This window comes from Nelumbo lutea, chromosome 5, assembly GCF_056320005.1.
Source record: "Nelumbo lutea isolate HS-2025 chromosome 5, American lotus-T2T, whole genome shotgun sequence".
NCBI lineage: Eukaryota > Viridiplantae > Streptophyta > Magnoliopsida > Proteales > Nelumbonaceae > Nelumbo > Nelumbo lutea.
In genome coordinates, this window is record NC_142688.1 from 30,465,617 (window position 1) to 30,473,472 (window position 7,856).

At 34.6% G+C, this 7,856-nt stretch overlaps 1 long non-coding RNA gene across 6 annotated transcripts; it reads left to right on the forward strand.

Moving 5' to 3' along the window:
* The first annotated feature begins 180 nt into the window (after window positions 1-180).
* On the forward strand, window positions 181-6,477 carry LOC148851396 (uncharacterized). 6 transcript variants are annotated; one of them, XR_016098941.1, is made up of 4 exons: window positions 186-421; window positions 504-641; window positions 1,847-2,032; window positions 5,674-6,477. It is a non-coding gene; the product is annotated as an uncharacterized LOC148851396 (long non-coding RNA). The 6 variants fall into 6 exon arrangements; XR_016098940.1 differs by having other exon boundaries at window positions 283-421; window positions 1,847-1,928; XR_016098937.1 differs by having other exon boundaries at window positions 181-641.
* The last annotated feature ends 1,379 nt before the right edge of the window (window positions 6,478-7,856 follow it).

Genomic DNA, 7,856 nt, shown 5'->3' on the forward strand with positions numbered 1-7,856 from the left:
CCTCCTTGATTTTTTGTTTTACAGATATGGTGCCACGGGATTGTGCGTAAACTTTTGTTTGTGTTGTTTCCTTCCCACCATAACCTCTTCTGGATTCTTTCTATTTCTTTAATTGTTTTTTCTTTCTGTAATAATGAGTGGGACATTAAGTAGGTGGGTAAGGCTTGTAACACTGTTTTCACTAGTGTAGTTCTCCGGTTCTCGCTGCTTGTGACAACAATTTTGCCTCCCAAGTAGCCAGTCTAGTGTTCATTTTATCCACAATTTCCCAATGGTTATTGTCTTGTTTACCTTGGAAAAATAACTTGGCTCCCAGATATTTTTCTTAAATCTTCATGCGTTTCATTCTGAGAATTTTGAGGAGCATTTTTTCCTTTCTTCTATGATTTCCTCTACTTAACTAAGCCCCTGCTTTTGTCAAGTTAATTTTTTCTCCCGAACAGCTTTTAAATGTTGCCAGTAATTCTTTGACCTTCCTTAACTGATCTGGTTCATCCTTACAGATTATAACACAGTCAATCTGCAAATAGCAGATGTGATATTGGAGGACCATTTCTACATAATCGTATACCTTGCAGCTCCTTATTGTCTTCAGCTTTCTGGAAGAGGCTATACAGTGCTTGCATCCCTATAATGAATAGGTAAGGTGAAAGTGGATCACCTTGTCTTGTTCCATTCCTAACCTGAAAAAATTCTTTTAGGGTTCCATTTATTTTAATCAAGAACCTTGGTGTTTGAATACAAAAATTCACCATTTTGCACCATCTTTCTGGGAATCCCATTTTCTCCATCATTTTCACTAAAAAATCCCTTTGAATTCTATTATATGCCTTTGACATATCTATCTTCAGCATGGCCCATCCTTTTCTTCTGCACTGTTTCTTAATTTTGCTTGCTATCTCTTGTAATATGATGATATTATCAACACCTTGCCTGCCCTTAATGAATGCAGCCTGGTTTGGAGCTATTAGTTTTTCTAGTTTTTGCTGAATCCTTAACACCAAGCATTTGGATATTATTCTGTAGATCACATTGCAGACACTTATGGGTCTGTATAGTAATATTGTTTGTGTGCCTGGCTTTAGGTATATAGACCAGATTAGTTGAGTTTATTTCGGGTGGGAATTCTGCAGTTAAAAAGAATCTTTCACTACTTTATACACTTGTTCTTTAACTGTACGCCAGTATTTTTGTTTAAAAGGGGGGGGGGGGGGGGGAGAAACCGTCTGGACCAGGAGCTGAATGGGTTTTCAGGGATTTAACTATCATGTCGATTTCTTCTTCAGTGGGGGGATGAGTACTTCATTTGCTTCCTCCTGTGTCAATGTCTTTGGGTTTAAGTTCTGAAAGTCTACATCTGTTTCATGTTGGGAATCACTCACTTGTTTGATGTGTTGTTTGAAAGCCTCTGCAATCTCCTCCATGTCCATGAATTCCTCACTCTCCTTTTTCATAAATTGTAGAGTTTCTTCTCCTGTGTTTCTGTCTCCTATTAGCCAGGTTTCTCTTGACCTCAATCTCCATAGTTTTTCTTCTCAAATTTTCCATTTTTCATATTCTCTCTTCAGCAGAGATCTCTTAGCTCTTGTATCTGATGTCTCCTCATTTTCCAGTTTTTGAATTTCTTCCTCAATTTGTCTCAGCCTTTCCTCAATTCTTCCAAAATTTTCCATTTTTTGAAACAAAAGATGCAAGAAAATGGAATCTTATAATTAACCACGATTCAAAAAAAATTAAGAACTTAGTTTGGAACAACATTATCATCACCATCTATCTGGTTTTACAGTCATCCATTGTGGACCAATGTTTTAAGAACTGAACTTAAAAGCTATTTGCTGGGTGACAGGTTTGGTGGTTTGAGTGACTGTTTGGGAGGACATTCAGGCTGCGGCTTTTGTCCTTGCAAGATGGGCCCTGCCAGAAAACCTGTAAGTAATGTTTGCAAAAATTGCAGAAAGCCCAAATATGCTTTCATTCAGCAACAGAAAAAGAAAGAAAAGAAAAACACATTTCTGTGGAGCTTCATTTATAGGTACCTTCTTCAAAGCAGCTCGATCAAAGCTTCAGCCTTCCCAAACTGGCTATTAACTGGATGGATTTGCTTGTTAAACTAGTCAAAACTATGAAAAGCCTTGGACTCAATGGATGTGATCTGATCTGAGTCAAGGTTCAGATAGGCCCAGTCCCCAACTACCAAGAAAACACCCAGATCCAGTTCTTACCTATAAGTAATAGACCTGCTGGAATCAATTTTAACATCCTACTACTACTACTACTATATCCCCATCTAAAATGATAATTTTAGACATACCATATGAAATAGTTTTAGTCCATATATTTTTCTCTCTCCCCACTTTTCTCATCTCTCTTCTCTTTTGCAAGTGCCACTCAACTAGTATATAGTACAATTCTGGTATTAATAAGTCAGAATAATTAAATCCAACCCAACGTTGGGTGGCTTAAGAAGAAGGGTTGACTTCCCTGCTGAAATCTTCACTGTAGTTCAAGATTGCATGAGCTTAGCGAGCTTTGCAAATGTATCCTTTTCTTTCTTCAAATGATCAGCAAATAGAGTGGCACTGCGGCTGCTCAAAGGGGCCTTTGTGGGTCTGAGCTCTGGTTGGACGCTGCCCCTCTGTGGTTAGCTAGTGGTTTGTTTTCAGACTAGTCTGGTGTTTAATTTTCTGCTTTTCTGTTTCTTGGTAGGCTTTTAGATTTAGTCTTTGTTGCTTTTTTTTTTTATGTTGCTGTTGTTTTCTTTCTGCTTCTGTATTGGCTTTGGCTCTGTTCACCAAAATAAAAAAAAAATAAAAAATAAAAAAAGAAACAAATTATTTTCTTGTTGCTAGTTCTAAAAACAAATCAAGACTATCTGGTTGAAAAAAATTTTTGCTCTTAAGAAAAACTGTCTTAGTTGTATGTGTTTTTTGTTTCTAAAACTGCAAAAAAAATTAAAAAAAAACATGGTCTTGAATTTCTGGTTTAAAAACATGATGACATCTGATGGCCTCTTATCACATTTCATACTGGAGGAGTTAAGCACACTATGTGTATAATGATATAGCAGAAAAGCATGACAAATAAAGGAGCTGTACTTTGTTAGGGCTTCACTTGGCCTGGGCTTGGGCTTTTGATAAGACTAATACCAATATTGCCCTCAAATGGGCCTTGCCTGTCCAAAGTTAAATCTTAATGCACCCATTGCATTATAAATTGAACCTTATGTTAGTGTGTTTGTTGCTGTATAGCTTGAATTTTATGTACATGGGGTGCACTATAAAGAAGCACAAGGTATAACTAAGAAGTGCTTAAAAGGGTTGGCTATACTAATGACTGCACAAATTCCAGTTGTGCCTGTTTGTTTCAACTTATCCAACACAACCAACTTTGTGAGGCCTGTTTCCAAACTCGATGAGACAGAGTGATGCTTAGTTGCTTAGCCTGACACATGACAATTATCTTTTGCACTTGACCAAAAAGATTGAATGATCAAGAGTCTTTCATATAAAATGTTAATTTTGGACCCAAAATGGCCCCATTCATTTGAAGTTCATTTTGGCTCTTTCCTCAAAGGAGTGTGACATTCACTCAAACATATGGATTATGTCGCTTAATTGTTTAGCTATTGTTAGAACTTGGAGACTTTTCATCATTTTTTTCCTCCACTGATGGGTTAATTAAATTTGAGACCCAAAACCCTTGCAAGCTGGTAATTAGAATAAAATCCCCCTTGGAGGAAGATTTGGTATTAAAATATTAAAACGTGTAGACTGTTTTTGTTTTTGGTTCGACAAAAAAATAAAAGAGCAATAGAAAGTTAAGGGAAAGTTCTCAAGAAATTTCGCAAAGTTTGTTGTGAACTTTGTCTCAATTCTCCATTTCTCTCTGACCCAATTAGGGAGCCCCATTTCTTGATTTTGCTCAAAATTTCATCATCTAGGCAATTACCAATAGCCAAATGACTTAAGTCCCTCTGCAATGTCACTCTTTGGTTGAATTCTTATGAATCAACTTTTTGATATACTTCTATTCAACTGCATTATTTGGAAACAAAGAGATCAATTTGGTTGAGAAGAACAGTGGGCTTTATAACACAAAGGCTGAGATGGCTAAACTGAGTAACTTATTGTGGGGGTGTTCTCCAATGTGATGTTGTTTTCTTTGTTGCAAGTTTCAAAAACAAAACAAAACTTTGAAAACAAATTGTTGATTATTAAAGCAAGTGTGTTTTATGCAATCATATTTCATAAACCATATAATTTATATACCATAAAATTTGCTGTGTTTTTAAAAACCATTATTTTGATAGTTTTAAAAACATGTATTGTTCTTTGGAACAAAACCATCTTGTCTTTGCTTTTCAAACAAAAACGCCATTCAAAAGCATGTTTTCGTTTTCTCACTGATGTGACAATTTCAAAAACAAATGAAGACTAAGGCATTCATGTTGTAGAAAACCCTTAAATAATTATATAATAAAATATTTCAAGATATTATCAAATATAACAATCAACCCAATTTCAGCTCCATCCAGAAGGAGCTCACAACCTTATTCATTAAAAAAGCAGTAAGTCATATTTTGTAATAGGCCTATAATTTTTTCTACCCGTATATATATATATAGCAATCAGGATCAGCATCAAATGGATCTAATTTAACCTAAAACCAGAAAGAAACAGATGTATTTTTTTTTCTTTTTTTTTCTCCCTCTTACTTCTCAGTTCGAACATCTACCAGGGATCATCAATGATCCCATGGTTGTTCTTGAATTGTGTCTTTGTTTTGAGAAGCAAAAGCAAGTTTGTTTTATTTGAAAAAAAAATGATTCATATTTTAGAGTGTTTGGAAACAAAAGCATTTGGGACAAGTTGATCAACTCAAATCATATTAGATCCACTCCTATCTACCCCTTTCTTGGACAAACCTAAATCTTGTTCTAGATTATGGAAAGAATTACTCGAGCAAAAGCAAATTAGTGTATGCAGTAATAGGGGTAAGCATTGTTTGGTTAAAACTGAAAAATCGAACTGAAAGTTTTGGTTTCAGTTTCAGTTTTCAGATTTGGAAATTCAGTTAATTAATCGAAAAAAATCGAATTAACCAAATTTTATTATTTATAATATATATTGATGAGATTCAGTTTTAACTAAAATATTTTGTTCCGATTTGGATTTTCATTTAAAATTTCAGTTTATTCAGTTTAATTTTTAACCAAATAAAGTAATAAACCATTTTTCAGCTCTATACAGTAGCAGGTGGATAGTAGGTAAAGGAAACTGGCTTGGCCCTGAACCATTGTTCTATATATGTGGTTGAAGATGTGTTAGTTGCTGAATTTGAGGTAAACAAGGTTTTAAATGATGAAGGAATTAACTTGGTCTTTTCAAGAGAAGTAAACCATACCTGGTCATATTAGACAGCTTTTTATACTAATTCTAAGTGTTGCTTAAGTTAAGATAACGATAAGTTATCAGGTCTCACGACACTCAAGTTAATTGTTACAAGTATGTTGGGGAATCTGGTCTTCCTCTTAAAAGTTTTTTATGTGGAAATTTGTGCATGGTGCTATCCAGGTGAATGATGTGGTTGCTAAAAGAGGGGTTCCCTTAGTCTCAAAATGTGTTTAGTATGGCAGTCATGGCATTGAAACATTTAATCATCTTTTTGTTTCAGGGGTGATGGCTAAAAAGATTTGGTCCTACCAACTAGTGGCTCAGTTGGTAGGATCTCTGACTCATTGTAGCAGAAACCCGGGATCAAATCCGTTGTCACCAGGGTTTGGGGGGTTAAGGGGATGGGGGATGAGCTACCCCTGTTGTGTAGCTCCATGAAAGAAGAAGAAGAACATTTGGCCTTACTTCAGCTTCTTATTTGACATTTTTGTTTACCTTACTCAATCATTCTATGGAAAGAAAGAAGATGTTGAATAGCTTATGAGAACAAAAATTCATCACCAGCGAGGGTCCTCATGGATTCTATTATATCCTCATATATTCTCTCTCTTTTTAAGTCTTTCAAATTCCAATCAAACCTCTCAAAAAGGTTAAGAGTGAGGTGGGTTATTTGGAAATTCTCTATGTATCAGTTTCCTTTCAAGCTTAACGTGGATGGAGCTTTTTAAGGATGAATTCCTTGCTCTTCTTGATGGTCTTAAAATATGTATGGATTAACCGCATTTTGGTGGACTCTTTAGTTGGTGTTACCATGTACCCTTGGCCGACTACTTATTACAAGGATCACAAGCATTGTTAGCACTATGTAGATTTAGGTTGTTCATTCTCTCTCTGTGAAGGAAATAAATGTGTTGACTATTTAACTACTTTGGAGTGAATGAAAGAAGTTTTAAGATCTTTGAAAGTGAATCAGCCCTTCCTAGAACCCTCTCTAAATTGCTTAGAGAAGATTACATGGGTCTCCCTTCTTTGTATATTGGTCAAATCTATGTTGTTTTTTATTTATTTATTTATTTATTTTGTATGGTCTATTTGTTTGAATGGGATCGAATTTGTGAATGAGTGGATTTCCTCTCTAGGCTTGGAGCAAGGTGGGCTAAGTCTTCCTCTGTTATCTTTTTGTTTGATCATGGTTATTGGAGTAAAAAAAAAATAGATAAATAAAAGGGACACACTTATAACTTCTCTCAAAGAACAGAGAAAATATATTAAACGTTCTAGAAGGCAGGAGTCAATCTCAAAATCTCCACTTGGGGTGTTCAAATTCGATTGTCAAACAGAAAACCAAACTGAACCGAACCAAATAAGTCAATTTGGTTTGATTACTTCAGTTTTCAGTTCGGTTCGGTTTTATTATTTTAGAAATTTCAGTTTTGGGTTTTTGGTTCGGCTTGAAAAAAAACAAAAACTGGATTAATCAAAATAAATACATATATTTATATTTTAATTATATATGTTAATATTAACATTACTATTTATAATAATAATAATATAGTTCAATAATAATAATTATTAATATATATATATATAATATTTATTTTTAACTAACCAATTTGAATTTGGTTTCAAGTCTAATTCAGTTCGGTTCGGTTTATGAAAATGGCCTAACGGGTTGCTGTGTTCATGTTTTTTTTTTTTTTTTCATTTTTCTCTCGAAGTTGTCATACCAGAAAAATTAAAAACACCTTCTTGAAATGTATTTTTGCATTAACATTACCTATCTGCTTCCTCAGTATAGAATCCAATGTGAAAAATAAAATGCACAGGCCAAGATTGATTCCCACAGAAGTTAGAAGAGCAGAGACAATCATTACTTCAATTTGTAATCAAAAGGAGGTCAGAACAGAGTACATTCCTGTTCTCTTAAATGCCCAAATTCAACTTTAAAAAGATGAAGACCTGTAGAAAAAGAGCGGGAAATGTTGTTCGAAGCAAATCACTCAATTGTTCGAAAGAAGGTAAAATAAATTTAATGTAAGAAGCCCCAAAACAAACAAGGAGCTACCAGGGAACAATTATTCTGATGGGTGGATAGTGAAACTAGTAACTTCATCCTACAACAAAAGAGCCAAGAAAAATAGATTATTCAGGCCAAAACATCTGTAACAGATGAGCAGATCTCCTTTGCTTGTTTCTTATCTGATTAGCATAAAAGTAAACAAAAGAGATGACCCACTGTACAAATCAATACACCCATGATACTATTGAAATAACTCATTTCAATAGTCAAAACTAACCCAAGACCTATGCTATGGATGGCTACTAGTTGATGGAGTTTCCTAAGATACTATTGCACAAAAAAACATAATTAAAATGCTACCCATAAAGGGATTCATGAGTTATTTACAGGAAGAAGGCTTGAGTTGCCAAGCTGTATTGATTTTTGCAAAATAGAGGGATTCG